The 17,659-nt window shown below is 40.5% G+C and overlaps 1 protein-coding gene across 9 annotated transcripts in view; it reads right to left on the reverse strand.

Annotated features, from left to right (window-relative positions):
• The window catches only part of pcdh15 (protocadherin related 15), a 1,032,943-nt gene extending 1,017,944 nt beyond the window's left edge, over positions 1-14,999 (reverse strand). For 4 of the 9 annotated variants that reach the window (XM_062977488.1, XM_062977490.1, XM_062977484.1 and 1 more), the window contains exon 1: positions 14,579-14,972. The gene's annotated coding sequence lies outside the window, so the exon portion shown is untranslated. Of the gene's footprint in view, positions 1-1,709; positions 1,844-12,104; positions 14,494-14,578 lie in introns of those variants that run through there. The other 5 variants (XR_010005016.1, XM_062977495.1, XM_062977486.1 and 2 more) reach the window with 4 other exon arrangements.
• Between the last annotated feature and the right edge of the window lie 2,660 nt (positions 15,000-17,659).

Here is a 17,659-nt window from a genome sequence, read left to right on the forward strand (position 1 = left end):
TGTGAGAAATAAACATATATTCATTACATTCACACTTTGAGCGGACTGCTTTTACCTTGGTATAAATCATATAGGATGGTAACCGAAAGCAAGGAGGAGCAATTTGTGCATGTCGAAGTATTGTTGGCCTAGAGCTCTCTCCATTTCTCAGCATTGGCTATGCTGGTTAATTCTATTGCTCACCCCTCTAAATCATATATAACGGGGCCTTAGTATCTACTGGGGTATGGATCCAAAATACCACGCAGATACATATTTAAATCCCACTATATACAAAGGCATAATAAAATTGTGTCCTTTACATAAAATTGCAAAATCAAGGTTTACTTTCTGTGGCTTTCTTAAACCTATATATTATCAAAATCATTCATGCTTGAATCTGTGGAAAAAATCTGTGGGTAGAGTGGGATAACTGTAAAATTAAAACTGATTTGTCTTTTTTGATATAGAGGTGCCAACATAAAAACATTTCACGCCCTGAAATACAAAACAAACAAACTGGAAGCAATATTTGCTTTGGGATAGTTTTCCCGTTGTTCTTTCTTTTTGGCTATTGGCAGACAGAAATTTGGGGCACACTGCATATCATGTTTGTGCAAAGCTACTATTCCAGAAAGCTTTCAAAAATTAAAACATATATGATTTAAAAACATGTTTTGTTCTAGGCATCTGGGGAACATGCCCACACAAAAATCACAAAAAGTCCTTCGGACCTGGATGACACACTTTGGCTACTCCCTGCATATATGTTGTGATCAGCACAATATACAATATTCAGAGTGCCAGGGTTGTGTGTGTGTGTGTGGGTGGGGTGGGGGAATGCATGCATGTGTATGAGAAAAATAATAGGCTATTAATGCTAATAAGGACCAGCGAACTGAGGGGCAGTGTGGCAAATCTGTCACCCTACACACCACTCCCTTATGGCAGCGTTTCCCCATCACTTGGACCAAGCACAACACGGAAAGCTTCCCGTGTTGTGAGGGAAGCATCATATGATGCTTCCACTCTGTGGGCGGGGCCGCCGCTGGTGGTCCAGCAACATCATGTGATGAGCAGTTTGTCCATCCATCACTGGACTGGCAGGGAAGCATCCTAGGACACTAAAAAAAGCCCCATGCGGTGTGGTCATAAGTGTTCCAATAGTTTTATTGACATTTGAGACTCCAAAGTGAACTTAATCTTTTCTGACTTTCAGGATTTTTTCTTCCTTTTTTATAAAAATGTTTTTCTCACTTGCTTGAAAACAAGTAAAGCATTTCACTTTTCCTTGTCAGACAAATGACACTTATCTTGTCATAATATAATTTCCCTGCATTTAGGCTTGATATCTAGTGTAGTATGTTTATGCTCAATTTTAGAAGTGTCAGTAAATAAACTGAGTCAGGCTTCTTCAATTATATTTATGTTGACTTATTATCAGTATGCTTTTCTATCCTTCAGCATCCATTTTGGAGTACATGATACTGTCCAACAACAGAGAAATGCAGCTGATCTCAAAATATATGAATATAAGCATTATTCAGTAAAAAAAAATGTTTTGTCATAGTTTTTCACTATGCTGCTACCTCTGATTTTTTCTCCAAATATAAACTATAGGATTTTAAACATTATGTAATGTATTATTAAATCAAAATGTAATGAAGTTATTATCATTTCTAAAATGTTCAACTAGTACAGTGGTCCCCAGACCCATTTAGCATAATTACCTGGGAAATGCTCACTAAATGTTCCACCTCCTTCACAGGCGCAATTCATTGGGATGAGAAACAGGGCCTTCTCAGTGGTGGCCCCTCAGTTGTGGAACTGTCTCCCCAGTGAAATCAAGCCAGCTCCTTTCCTCCTGACATTTAGAAAGAAATTAAAAATATGGCTGTGGGACCAAGCCTTCAGAGGTTAATCAGTGCAATAGGTGGCAGCTGGAGAAGGTTTAAACTGCCTCTGTGTCTGTCTCTGTGTCTGTTCTATGTTATATGGCATTGAATGTTTGCCTTATATGTGTACAATGTGATCCGCCCTGAGTCCCCTTCGGGGTGAGAATGGCGGAATATAAATACTGTAAATTAAAAAAAATATATATTAAATAATGCAGTACAATTGGATTGGCTCCTGGACTATGATTTTGGATCTGTGTGGTTTTAATACTTGTTTTAATGTATTGATAATGATTTTTAAATTTATGTTTTATAGATTTTAAGGTATGAGGTTATTGTATTTGTATGTTTGTATGGCATTAAATTGTTGCCATTTTGGAAGCTACTTTGAGTCCCCTTCGGGGTGAGATAGAGCATGGTATAAATGTAAATAATGCAGGCAATCAAATGAATGCAGATGGAAATATCATAAAAAATAAAACCATCCTTATAGGTGCTTCCTATTCATTCCATTAAATCTTGTGCCTTTGAAGCATTCTAATGTCTGAACTGCATTTGCAATTCAAGGTATAACAGAAGAATGGATTTTTCATCATTTCCCCTCCCCATCTCTAAATAAGTGCATGTGAAGATGTTTTCTGAGCTGGTAGAAAAAAACATTGCATCATTATCTGCATCATACAGACAGAACAAGCATGAGATTTTTCCCTAACCATCTCAGCGTGCATGTATCTATGATCAAGATTTGCATCATTTTCAGGTGGTACTAATAATCTTTTTCAGTCTGGAGTCTGTCACCTAACATATGTGAATGCCAGTGCACAAAAGAAGAGGAAGACATCTGTTTATAGATCAGCTGAGTTCTTTAAATGATAGAAATAGAGACTACAGACATGGGAAATGAAAACACTATGTAAGTGTAAAGCATGACACTCTGCTGTCATATTCCTGAAGGTTTCAGTACACAGAGACACAACAATGTCATTAGGAACTTCCTTGAACAATGTGACTCAGTAATGAATCATCAGAGTTTAAAAGTTCCACAAAAGAATTGTAATTCTCCAATGCAATTTTTCTTCCTTTCCTTTGTAAGAGATCTTTATCTCCCAGTGCTCACCACAGACACAAATGTATCAGCCAATTAAAGAAAGGGGGAATGATTCATACCTAAAGTCTTTTTGTTGTTGTGTGCCTTCAAAGCATTTCTGATTTACAGTGACCCCAAGTTGAACATGTCATGGGATTTTCTTAGGAATTGTTCAGATGGAGTTTGCCTTAGTCTTCCTTTGAGGTTGACAGAATGACTTGCCCGACATCACTAGTGTTTTTCCACCAGGCAGGGATGTGAACCCTGGTCTCCAGAATCATAGTCCAACCAGTCTACCTGGCTGACTCTTAATATTTTTACCTTTATAATTTCTCAAACTTCGTTTTCAGATACCTGAAGGTATGTTAGAAATAAATTTATATCTGAAAGGCATTTTAATTTATCCTTAAGTTTTGTTGTTGTTTATTCATTCAGTCGCTTCTGACTCTTCGTGACCTTGTGGACCATTCCACGCCAGAGCTCCCTGTCATCCGTCACCACCCCTAGCTCCTTCAAGATCAAGCCAGTCGCTTCAAGGATACCATCCATCTGTCTTGCCCTTGTTGGCCTGTCTTCCTTTTTCCTTCCATTTTTCCCAGCATCATTATCTTCTCCAAGCTTTCCTGTCTTCTCATTACGTGGCCATAAGTTACCTGGCTGTAAAATGTTTTCTTATTTTACTAAATGTCAAGTTTTGTTGACTTGATTAGTTAATTTGGGCTAAAAAATAGATTCCTATCTAGAAAACATAAAAGTGTGTACTTTTTAGCTTTCATTTGGCCTATTTTACTCCAAATTTCAAAAAAAGTTATACTATCTGGGAGATTATATACCATATACCTTTAAAAAACCTATTTAAAGCTCCAATTTTACTTGTGCTCCTGGCCAAGCATCAGAGCTTATTGGAGCCCAGCTAAGACCCCATCTACACTGCCATATAATGCAGTTTCAAACTGCATTATGTGGTCAATGTAGACTCATATAGTGATGTTTAACTGCATTGAACTGCATTATGTAGGCCACTGATCATTTAATGCAGTTTCAAACTGCATTATATACCAGTGTAAGTGGGACCTATGTATTCAATTGATGATTTGAGAATAGTTCTTTCCCACTTGCCCGCAGAGAAAGATACAGAGGATCAAAATTACATATAAAGCAGGTGTGGAGCTGGTATCCTTCTAATACAGTGGTTCTTAACCTGGGGTCCCCAGGCCTACAACTCCCAGAAATCCCAGCCAGTTTACCAGCTGTTAGGATTTCTTGGAGTTGAAGGTTAAAAACATCTGGGGATCCCAGTTTGACAACCACTGTTCTAATACCTGTTTGTTTATTAGGAATGTGCTATCCATTTTAAAATGGTTCAAAAGTCCTTACAAAACTGGGGGTGCTGGCACTTCATTTCTAACGTGTTTCTAAAGAATAGTTTGGGAAAAATTCATTACTATAACGAGAGAAACAAAATTTCATTACTATTTTGTTGTAGTAATTGTAAATAATTACTGTAATAGGGGAATTTGCAGGGGCTCCCTTTTCCCTAATTTTTAAAGCTATATGAGTGAAACTCCCTACAATGGTAGAACACATTTACCTCTGTTAGCCCACCAAATTTTAGAACAGTTCATTTATCCATGAATTTTTGTGAAATTTTGAAAGTTTTTATAAACGATGTTTTTTTTTTTAAAAAAAACAAACCACAAGAGCTATTTACTTGAATTTTATATACAGTGCACAAGATAACCAGGGCGTCAATCCCCAAAAGTTTCAGAAAGATTCACACAGATTTTTGGGTGATTTTTAAAGTTTAGATAAAAATGATTTATCCTCCCAAAATGCGATAAGAGCAATTCTCCTGAATGACTGTCTGTCTTTATGACACACACAACCACATAATTTCAGCTTAACAGAGATTTATACTATTACTTATTTACTTCAGTCCTCTTTGCAGAGTCAATAATTTTATAAATTATTATTAGACTGACTCTACACGGCTGGCTGCTGTAGCCTTCATTGGGGCTTTCAGATGCTGAGCACTGCATTCTGGGAAATGTAGTTTAGGGCATCACCTTCCCAAACTACATTTCCAAGATGCTGTGTTCTCAGTCTCCCACCCATTAATTTTGCTAGAACTGCCCCCTGATTCCTTATGGCAATCAGGCCAAAGAAAAAGGATTGGTTTTTAAAACACTATGGCTTTACCAAAGTTGCTTAATGCTTATACTGAAAATTAAAGTGACCTTGGGAGGCATCTGAATGTTACAGAATCTTAATAAAAATGATTGGTGAGTGTTTTGATTCTTAAATTCACACCACCGTTCTTGCAGGTTTCTAATATCGATTTGTATGCACGAATTTAACGAATTTGATCCGAAATATGAATTTAACATGAAATTATGTACACCCCTACTGTTTACTTCATCTCAACTTATACTAAAATGAGTTAAAATGAGGAAATCAGATATGACTGTAATATATTTATTTTCTTTCTTTAGAATACCGTATTATAGCTGCTGTTCCTTCACAACACCTCTCAGAGCAGCTTGAAATTGTTAATTTGACAGTTTGTTGTCCTTGTGCTTACAATCTGAATTAGACAGGACACACAAGGAAAATAACATGGCAATGTGGGAGAGGATCAGGTTAAGCAGAAACTGGCTTTTCTTTTCTCCCTCCAAGGCCAGGGATTCATCCAGTTGGGATGGATGGAGGGCCTTTCATCTACTTCAGGGCCTAGGTATGATGGAACTAGACTCCATATCAGAAGTGAGTAAAGCTTCTTTGAAGCCAGATCAGTTTTGTCCCCCAGTAACTTCCCCATTTTAATGTGCTATCCCTCAGACTCTCCCCAATATCTACTAGATGTCTGACACATTTTGACACCTGAGAATGGCCTTTTCTTGAAAAGGAAATAGAATCAAAGTTTGGGTGAAATTATCCAGTAGTGATTGACAGAGGGGTGCCACTCCAAGGTTCCTTGGGACCCCTTCTACATAGCTGTATAAAATTCAGATTATCTGCTTTGAACTGGATTATATGGCAGTGTAGACTCAGATAATCCAGTTCAAAGTAGATAATGTGTATTATCTGCCTTGATTTTCTGGATTATATGGCAGTGTAGAAGGGCCCTGACTGATATGTGACCCAACCTCTCTTCCTGATACACTGCGTCTGGGAGTAAAGTGTGTCTAAACAATTGTAAATTTCAGGTTTATTGTTTTCTCTATCAGGTTTTCCAGATTACATTCACTAATTAAATGTATCACTGGTTATTCTTTTAGAATGGTGAATAATTAACATGATATTTTAAATTATTGAAATAATATGTGCATCTGTGAGTGACTTTGCTACACTGCTTTGATGAAATTTATTCTGCTAAGTGTCACATATATTTGTAACATACATACAAAACCAAACAAGCAAATGAAGTCTGCTATCTCATGATGACTGTTAACATTATTTGAAACAAGGTTTACTAGCTTGGAATAATTTGATCAGTTTTCCAAAAGCCTGTAATCTCGTATTAATCTCTTAACAGGTTTGTAAAAAAAAAAAAAAAATGGCCGAGTGGAAATAACCCAATCTTTTGTTAGCAATCTGTCCCCTCAACTACAATGAAACCTTAAAATAAAAACCCTTCCACACAGCATATAACCCAGAATATCAAGGCAGAAAATCCCACAATATCTGCTTTGAACTGGGTTATCTGAGTCCACGCTGCCATATATCCCAGTTCAAAGCAGATAATGTGGGATTTTATTCAGCTATGTGGAAGGAGCCAGAGTTGATATATCTAAACACTGTACCTTCTCAACTGGACACAAATTATTCTTCTTATTTAGTACATCCAAATCCAATCTTCATTCAATTATACTCTTTCAGTATGAAACAATGTTACTAAAGCTTCCCCAACTATCTTTTGGCATGCATATCTTCTAATAAGAAAGCTTCCAAATAAACAGAGACATGAGAGTTTTCTCACAAACAAGAATGTTGAACTATGTCTGCATTTAAAGCAAAAACATCAACATGACTTTAATGACAACATGCTGTTAATCAGAAAAGATCAAAGCTCAGCTAGCTTCAACTAAAATAGACCCAATGAATCAATGAGAACTTGGTACGTTAACATTTTTTAAAGTTCTATTGATTCAGTATCTATTTTCTAACAATCTGGGACTAACACTTGGTTCTAGGTCAATGTATCTCAACCTGGGGATCAGGACCCCTGGGGGGTGGTCATGAGGGGGTGTCAGAGGGGTTTCCAAAGACCATCAGAAAACATATATTAATTCACAGTGCTCTCCAGAGGTAGGTGAACTGCATCTCCCCTAAATCACCATCAATTTCTCCCAAATCCCTCCAATATTTTCTGTTGATAATGGGGGTTCTGTGTGGGATGTTTCGCCTAATTCTATCATTGGTGGGTTCAAGGGGATCTTTGATTATAGGTGAACCATAAATCCTAGTAACTACAACTCCCAAATGTCAATGTCTGTTTTCCCCAAACTCCACTAGTTTTCACATTTAGGCATATTGGGTATTCATGCCAAGTTTGGTCCACCTCCATCATTGTTTGAATCCATACTGCTCTCTGGATGTAGGTGAACTACAACTCCGAAACTCAAGGTCAATGCCCATCAAACCCTTCCAGTATTTTATGTTGATCGTGAGGGTTCAGTTCTGTGTCCTATGTTTGGTTCAATTCCATCACTGGTGGAGTTCTGAATGCTCTTTAATTGTAGGTGAACTATAAATCCCAGCAACTACAACTCCCAAATGACAACCCCCCCCCCAACCCCATGAGTATTCAAATTTGGGCATATTAGGTATTTGTGCCAAATTTGGTCTAGTGAATGAAAATACATCCTGCATATCAGATATTTGCATTACAATTCATAACAGTAACAAAATGACAGTTATGAAGTAGCAACAAAATAATTTTATGGTTGGGGGTCACCACAAACTGAGGAATTGTATTAAGGGGTTGTGGTATTAGGAAGATTGAGAACCACTGTTCTAGGTGTTATTACTCAGGGCCCTTTCCACATAGCCATATAACCCAGAATATCAAGGCAGATAATCCACAAAATCTGCTTTGAACTGGGTTATTTTAGTGCACACTGCCATATAATCCAGTTCAGTGTGCATTTCATACAGCTGTGTGGACAGGACCATAGTCTGTAGATCATTTAGGGTAAGAATGGGGCACCTTCAGTTCTCTCATTAGCTTCACACTTCTGCATGCAGTTCCAATGGCATGTACCAGCCACAATATCAGTGCAGTACCATGGAATACAACAACATTACAAATAAATTATATTATAAATATGTATAACTAAAATATTGTTCACTTAAATATATCTGAAGTACAGGAAGGATTTTTTCTTTCTATGTTTAGTGGTGTCACTTTAACCACACAACACTACTTCCCCCAATGGGTTTATCTCAATAAGCAAAACATGCCCCCTTTGCCAGAAAAAACTAGTTCCTGCAGTTCCATCTGCCTAATCCAATAAAATATATCCCTCTAGAAATATCCTGGGTCTTCCATTATGACTCTATGGCCAAAGTTGTTCATTTCATTAGATTTTGTTATTATCCATGGTTTCTTAATACCAGAGAAGCTCAAGAACATATACCAGATATGAAACTGCAATGCCAGAAAGTTGTGAACAGTATTGAGGAATCCCTTTAGTATGAAGTGATCAGGGTTCCCATACAGGACATATGAATTTGGTAATTTGCAATGGGTATTTCTAACCTGCCTACTAATCTAAGGGCCCTTCCACACAATCCCTGTATCCTAGGATCTGATCCCAGAATATCTGCTTATCCCAGGTTTTCTGGCAGTGCAGACTCATATAATCCATTTCAAACCAGATAACCTGGGATCAGATCTTGGGATATAAGGACTGTGTGGAAGGGGCCAATGTCCTAAGTCAACTTATAAGACATTCAAAATCCAATGAAGTAGCTAAGAGCTGCCAAGGAGGAGCAAAAATCTACAAACATTTTCTGACTGACGCTTTGCTACTGAATCTCTGGGCCACCCCAGGTCTCCACAAATTATCTCAGCTGCAAAATGTTTCAACAGCAATTTTTTTCCTAGGTTGGTAATGCTGTACCACAGTTCCTTGTGGAATAAATTATGTTGGAGGAGCAGAGCATTCATATTCTCACTTCATCCCAGTTGAACCCACCATCTCTAGGTGTTTCAATGTTTACTTTCTAAATTCAGATGTTTCTTGTGGCCCTCTTGATATTTTTCATCTACAACTCCCTCACGCTATCTAGCATAGCAGTTTGTAAGAGACTGTGAGAATGATACTCCAAAATATGAGAAGACCATACCAATAATTATCCATGTGTAGTACTGACATACTGAACTGCTCTGGTATTTTTGTGCAGCTGCTTAACTATGCAGGTTAAGGTAAAGGTTTTCCCCTGACATTAAGTCTAGCTGTGGCTCATCTCCATTTCTAAGCCTAAGAGCCGGTGTTGTCTGTAGATACCTCCAAGGTCATGTCATGTGGCCAACATGACTGCATGGAGCACCGTTACCTTCTCGCTGGAGTGGTGCCTATTGATCTACTCACATTTGCATGCTTTTGAACTGCTAGGTTGGCAGAAGCTGGGGCTAACAACAGAGCTCACTCCGCTCCCCAGATTTGAACCACCGGCCTTTCGGTCAGCAAGTTCAGCAGCTCAGCGGTTTAACCCGCTGCTAATTAATACTATTAAAAGTTGTAGTTCAATAATATCTGTAGCATCAGGTATTCCCCACATCTGCTTTAAACTGGCCCCCACTTCATTAAGTCGTTACAATGACTTCTACAAAGGCCTGCATAATTGAGATAGCACTGGGTAATGCAGTCATGCAGGTAGCGGAGATCTCCAACTATTACTGTGGCCTAACTGTTTTCTAAGGCATGGGGGATATCTAGAGAGGAATAACAGGTGACAATTTCCAATGGCATTTATTCTATCCCTGTTATATTACACATTCATAGTTCTCCTAGGAGCCATTTTCAATACAGAAAGTAAATGCACTAGTCTAAAAGACTCACACAATGAACCTCAAACACATTCATTGAGCATGTATTATTTATTCTGTTTCTTTGCAACAGTCTACTGTAGAATGAGAGTTGATATACATACACATATGAGTTGTACTTATTAAGAAATATATACAACTTGAAAATAGTTCAAAATAAACAGAGTAACCTATCCTGGAAAAGGTTCAATATTTGCAAATATGATAAAGAAATAGAGAAATGTATGCTGTATAAATATCTCGCTTGAAGAAACTTCGGAGAGCATACCATTTAATATTTCAAATATTTGCAAGGATATACACTTTATTCAGATAAATCGTGAGTTACTCACCATGCCTTCCAGAGGGTGGCATAAGTGGGGTTTCCAATACAAACTGAATATACAGGTGATAATATCTGTTTACAAAATCGTTATAAGCAATAGGATCTCTTAATCTGTGTTCTGTCTCATTGATGTACTTTATCTGCAACTCTATCCTGGAATGTTTCACTACAGATTTCCAGTCCACCATCTTCATCCATAAGGAAAAGAAAGCTAGAGACTACAGTCCATGTGTGTTATTAAATTCACACGGTACAGATCTCAACAATATGAACACCAACTGTGCATTGATAAAGTCTGTGAATTTACTCGTGCTGTTATCAAAGAAAGCTCTCTGTGAGTTACTGAAAACTATTGCTGTACATACAAGTATGTATTTGTGCAGAAGTATAGCGGGACCACTTACAGCTGTTTGCTAGCAGTATTACTCAAATAAGGCTGAAATTGTATACTCTGTTACCTGTGATTAAGTGTCATTGAATTTAAACTTACTTGTGAGCAATCATGCATAGGCGTGCTTTCAATTTCTACAAAACTTCTTTGACTAACCGATATAACAACGGTGGGGTATCTATGGACCTACAAATATTCTGGATTTTGGCCCCAATAATCCCTTACTAATCTAATGGCGCTCTATGCAGTCATGCCAGCCACATGACCTTGGAGGTGTCTAAGGACAACGCCGGCTCTTCTGCTTAGAAATGGAGATGAGCACCAACCCCCAGAGTCGGACACGACTGGACTTAATGTCAGGGGAAAACCTTTAACTTTACCTAATCTTTTACTATTGGTACCACCAAAGTTAAGACCAAAACCTTTGGCTAAAGTCTCCCTGTACATGCTGTAAACAGGATGCTATATTTTATAACCCTCTCCTTTAAAAACAAATGTGTATTTAAGCATAAAGGATACATTGTCTATTCACTCCACATTATTTTTTTATCAAAGTTTGTATCCAAAGATAGCTGATTTTCAAATATTAAAATATAGAAAAATAAATCTGTTCGATTATTATGCGAGTTCTCTTCCCATTATAAAGATGGGAAATACCACTGCCACATAGAAGCCATTTTTTCAACTTATATCCCATTATTCACCAACATTGTAAATAAATAAACTTCCAGGTGAGTTCCTGGAGTCTAATGTACTTAACAAACAATGGAAAATAAATCATTATTGATGCTGAAGAGTAGAATGAAAATCATACTAAGGAAAACCACTCATCTCTAGCAACTAGCAAGAGAATAACAAGGACTTATTTGCAAGCTGGTCCCATGGATGACCATGGGGCTTTTTCAGTGTAAGTGGGCAGATACTGGGTTGTCTGAATATTATGTACCCTTTTGCTTCATCTAAAATAGCAGGTCTCATTACAGCTCTGACCTATTTTTAAAGTCATCTCCTGTTTTGAAGCAAATTTGTTTCATGATATATTATGTGCTGAGCCACCATATCTTACAGCGCTCATGCTTTATCTTTGTACAGTTTGCTTCTCACTACCCACTAGGACAAGCTTTGCTTTTCACAGGAGAGCATTTCACCAGCTATCAAAAGCATCTATAGTGCCACTCGCGACACGCACGGACACAGTTCAAGTGGAGAAAGTAAACAGCACAGACTGTGCAAATATTTCATCAAGTGTCAGATCATCTACCAGGAGCTTCAACGAAGGAGCAAAGAGACTGCAAATGGTGCTGCATAGTTCCAAAAGAGAGCATGCTGCCTCCCAACAACGCTCCAGAAAAGGCATGCCACACACAGCTTACCGGTCCATGGTCAAACAGGGCTGAAGGAGCTAATGCCATGGGACCAGGAATAAGGAGCGGATATGTTTCCTTCCTCCTGCCTTTCTGCTGTTAGGATGCTCCAAGATCTGAGAGCAAAGGCACGTGCGAGGCAGCAGAGAATACAGCCAGCATTATTCCACTCCCACAAATGAGATCGGAAATGAAATGTAGCGGCAGCCTCTCGACCGCACCAAGTATTACAAGAACAGAATACTAACTGGTTCATTTATCTGGCTGATTACCATATGCAGATATTAAGCCACAAGTACAGCAACTTGCTCTGTCACCAGGTCTTTGCACACAGGACAACTTTTGCTTTATCAACAGGTTTCAATAACAGCAGGGACAGCTCCACTCCACACACACATACATCCAACACATAGAGAATTGTTTTCACAAAAGGGTAGCATACTTTGCTTAATGTTAAAAATGATCACTTTCCCTGTGTCAGCCATTCCCATCTCCTGAAAAAGAACCTCTGACATTCTGAAGGGTGAAAAAAAATTACATCCCTAGGTTTTCATGTGGATTTTCAATTTATCAGAGAAGAACTTGCTCCAAAGATGCTTAACACTTGAGCATTGAAAGCAACGTCTGCTCCATAACAAAACAAACAGGCAATCTGCTACAAAGTAAATATGCTAAAATATTGGAAAATATGTCACATGGAGGAGGGGGCAAGCTTGTTTTCTGCTGTTCTGAATTATATGGCAGTGTGGACTCAAGTAAACCAGTTCAAAGCCGATATTGTGAATTATCTGCCTTGATATTCTGTGTTCTGTGGCTGTGTGGAAGGGCCCTTGGACACGGAGCAATGGATTCTGAGATTCCACTGAAACATTAGGAAGAACTTCCAACTGCTGCCTTGCAAGGATGGTACAGTCTCCTTCTCTGGAGTTGTTAAAAAGCAGAGGCTGGATGATCATCTGTCAGGGCTGCTTTGATTGTATATTCGGGGCTGGACCAGATGGCCCTTGTGGTCTCTTCCAACTCTAGGATCCTATCCTAAACTGAAAATCTAAGACCACTTTGGTTACTTTGCATCTTTCCCAAAGGCATCTCAGGCTGAATACACTGAACTGGATTATAGGACAGTGAGGACTCAAGTAACCCAGATCAAAGCAGATATTGTGGATGATCTGCCTTGATAATCTGGGTTATATGGCTGTGTGGAAAGGCCCTTTCATAACTAAATCAAAGCAGATATTGTGGATGATGATCTGCCTTGATATTTTGGGTTATATGGCTGTGTGAAAGGGCCCTGAGTCTGAAAGGGCCTCTGAAATATTCTTCCTTAAGAGATAAAACCCCCTCCTCTGTAGCTGCCAAAGCAGGAAGCAATCTAAGGGCCTTCCACACAGCCCTATATCCCAGAAAGTCAAGCCAGAAAATCCCACATTATCTGAGTGTGGACTCAAATAACCCAGTTCAAAGCTGTGGGATTTTCTGCCTTGATAGTCTGGGATATAGGACTGTGAGGCCCAAAGTTGACACTTTGTTATGATAATACCTTCATAAAGAACGAAGGAGGAGGGATAGAACTGATTTGGGGAGGATTTCAGTGGCTAACACTTAACCTTGCCTCTCCAAAGCCTTAGCACCTTCAGAAAGTCCTATAACACCTGTAATTCATTCTATGATTCCTCCTGTAATGGATCCTTTTCTAACATCACCTTCAAACAGTCCTATAATGTCTATAATGCGTCCTATAATGAGTTATCAAAGGCTTTCACGGCCGGAATCACAGGGTTGTTGTGAGTTTTCTGGGCTGTATGGCCATGTTCCAGAAGCATTCTCTCCTGATGTTTCATCCACATCTATGGCAGGCATCCTCAGAGGTCGTGAGGTATATAGATGTGGGCGAAACGTCAGGAGAGAATACTTCTGGTGCATGGCCATACAGCCCGGAAAACTCACCATAACCCCCTATAGTGCCTTGGATTCTTCCGATAGTGGCTCCTTCTCTAACAACACCTTTGGACAGTCCTATAATGCCTATAATGTGTCCTATAATGCCTTGAATTCCTCCTACACTGGATCCTTCTCTAACAACACCTTCGGACAGTCCTATAATGTGTCCTATAATGCCTTGAATTCCTCCTATACTGGATCCTTCTCTAACAATACCTTCGGACAATCCTATAATGCGTCTTAGAATGCCTATGATGATCCCTCCTAGAATGGATCCTTTTCTAACAGGACCAGCCTGAGATAGGATAGGAGCGACGGGCGCCACCGGGGTGGGTTGGATGACCTTCAGGTTCCTCCCCCCCCCCCCTCTCGATTTAAATAAAGCAATGGGGGAAAACACAAGCCAAGGCTCCCCGGCGCTTGGCTACCGAGAGCAACTTCCAAGCGGCGGCAGCCAAGGAGGCGAATCCTGGAAGCCGCACGTCAAACAAGTGGGGACGTTTTCCGCTTTGCCACGGAGGGAAGAGGCGGCGGGTCCTTACCTTACAAGCCGAGGCTGCCTCCAAGGCGGCAATGCATCCCTTTCCAAGCCTCCCCCCCAAAAAACAAAAAAAAAACAAGCATTTGCTGGGCTGAGAAAAAAAAGATACAGAGAGAGAGACCCACGCTCCGGCTTTGCTCTGGACTGGATGAGAAAAAAAGAGCTGGATGAGAAGGTGGCGCTCGCCGGCTTGGTTTTTCTCTCCTCGCTTTCTGCTGCCTGTGTTCCGCCAGCCGGCGATTGGCTGCCCAGAGATAAGAGAGGAAGGAGGGAAGAAGAGGGAGATGGAGAGGAAAAAAACTTTGGGGCTTCGAAACCGAGAAAGGAAGGGAGGGGGCTCCTCTGTGGAAGGGGACGTCACTGCGAAGGGAACCCCTTCCTCTCTGCTGTAGGGCTGGAGAGAGACAAGGAAGCCCTGCCACCAGGAAAGGAGGCTTGGAGGCTCCGGGCGGGAAGAAGAGAAGGGTGGGCGCTGCGAATGGAGGGGAGGCTCGGTGCCGCAGCAGAGAAAGAACACACAGCCATATAACCCAGAATATCAAGGCAGATCACCCACAGGATCTGCTTTGAACTGAGTGATCTAAGTCCACACTGCCATATAATCCAGTTCAATGTGGGTTGTGAAAGGGGCCAGAGAGAGAGAGAGAGAGAAAGAGAGAAAGAGAAGGCAGCAAGTTGCAGCCCTCCTCTCAAGGCACCCATTGGCTTTCAAAGCGCTAGCCTCCTTTTCCTCATCCTCCTTCTGCCTTTCATCTCTCTCTCTCTCTCTCTCTCTCTCTCTCTCTGACTCAGGAGGCTCTGAGGAATAGAGTTGTTTCCCCCCCCCCCCCCCCCCATCATGAGAAAAGAAGCAAAGAGGAATCTCCTTTAGGCAGCCAGCAATCTCCACGCCTCAAGGGAAAACAGAATCACCACCTGTATTGTCATTTATTTATTTAGAACCTTCAGTGGCTCAGTGTGTTAAAGCGCTAAGCTGCTGAACTTGCAGACCGAAAGGTCACAGGTTCAAATCTGGGGAGCGGAGTGAGTGCCCGCTGTTAGCTTCAGCTTCTGCCAACCTAGCAGTTCGAAAACATGCCAATGTGAGTAGATCAATAGGTACCGCTCCGGCAGGAAGGTAACGGCGTTCCATGCAGTCATGCCAACCACATGACCTTGGGGGTGTCTACGGACAACACCGGCTCTTTGGCTTAGAAATGGAGATGAGCACCAACCCCCAGAGCCGGACACGACTGGACTTAACATCAGGGGAAACCTTTACCTTTACCTATTTATTTATTTTATTTTACAGCATTTTTACCCCACCTTTCTCACCTGAAGGGACTCAAGGCGGCTTACAAAATCTGGCAAGATTCAGTGCCAATAACAAGTTCAAAAAATAAAACATAACACATTTAAAATGATTAAACATTACTTAATAAAACAGTATACAAAACTTGAAGCATAAATACTCAAATCCATTCATCCAGGGACCTTGCATGTAAACCTTAACTCGGGCCGTGTCGAGTCACAGAACTTATTCATTAAATGCTTGTGCACATAACCATGTTTTTAGTTTCTTCCTGAAGCCCAGAAGAGACAGAGCCTGCCAAATATTGCTAGGGAGGGTGTTCCACAGCCAAAGAGCCACCACTGAGAAGGCCCTGTCCCTCGTTCCCACCAACCGTACCTGGGCCCGGGCTGTGGCGCAGGCGGGAGAGCAAGCCAGCTGCAACCAGCTGCAATGAATCACTCTGACCAGGAGGTCATGAGTTCGAGGCCCGCTCGGAGCCTATGTTTGTCTTGTCTTTGTTCTATGTTAAAAGGCATCGAATGTTTGCCTATATGTGTAATGTGATCCGCCCTGAGTCCCCTTCAGGGTGAGAAGGGCGGAATATAAATGCTGTAAATAAATAAATAAATAATACTTGTGAGGCAGGTGGGACCGAGAGCAGGACCTCCCCAGACGATCTTAAAGTTCTTGATGGCTCATAGGAGGAGATACGTTCACATAGGTAAGCTGGACCAGAACCTTTGAAGGCTTTCATGGCCGGATCACTGGGTTGCTGTGAGTCTTTCGGGCTGCATGGCCATGTTCCAGAAGCTTTCTCTCCTGTTTCGCCTGCCGCAGATGTGGACGAAACATCAGGAGAGAAAGCTTCTGGAGCATGGCTATACACTCCGAAATATTGGGGATTGTGCATGATAGATGGAAGCTCTTACATGTGCCCATGAGCCAGAGTCACCCTACAGAGTGATGCACCACTCAGATTTGCAGAACAAATAACACAGGAACATTTACTGATTCCAAAAGATCAACAGAACAATGGTACTTTAGAGTCTCACTTATCCAACACTCACTTATCCAACGTTCTGGATTATCCAACGCATTTTTGTAGTCAATGTTTTCAATGCATTGTGATATTTTGGTGCTAAATTCGTAAATACAGTAATTACTACATAGCATTAATGTGTAATTAACTACTTTTTCTGTCAAATTTGTTGTATAACATGTTTTGGTGCTTAATTTGTAAAATCATAACCTATTTTGATGTTTAATAGGCTTTATCTTAATCTCTCCTTATTATCCAACATATTCGCTTATCAACGTTCTGCCGGTCTGTTTATGTTGGATAAGTGAGACTCTACTGTATTTACAATAGTCTCTCTGTTTGCTTAAAGAAATCAGCAGTCATAAGCAGTCCTTTCTTAGTCCATAAATCTGCTTCAGTGAAGACCAGCAATAAACAAGGCCTCAGAAATAGTCAGGCCTCTCTGAGTACAGAGCCATCCTCTTTTCAGCCAGTACTCAGAAGACTCTCTCTCACGCAGAGAGAGAAACCTGTTCAAACTGGTTCTCCAGCAGCAAGACAGCAACAGTCACAAACTAATCCCCAGGTCCTTGCAAACTTAGCCAATCGGCTTCATGCATTTGATTTTCCAGTTAATACACATAGAGTATCTCTGCAAACCATCACATGAAAGACTCACAGCAACCCAGAATCACCACCACCATCATTGGTGATCACTGGTGTCTGAGTATGATTGCCTTCTAAGTGTAGGGTCTTGGCGGTGGGTTCGTAGGTGACTGTTGAGACCTATT

The sequence above is a fragment of the Anolis carolinensis genome, chromosome 3 (genome assembly GCF_035594765.1).
Source record: "Anolis carolinensis isolate JA03-04 chromosome 3, rAnoCar3.1.pri, whole genome shotgun sequence".
In the NCBI taxonomy this organism is placed as follows: Eukaryota; Metazoa; Chordata; class Lepidosauria; order Squamata; family Dactyloidae; genus Anolis; species Anolis carolinensis.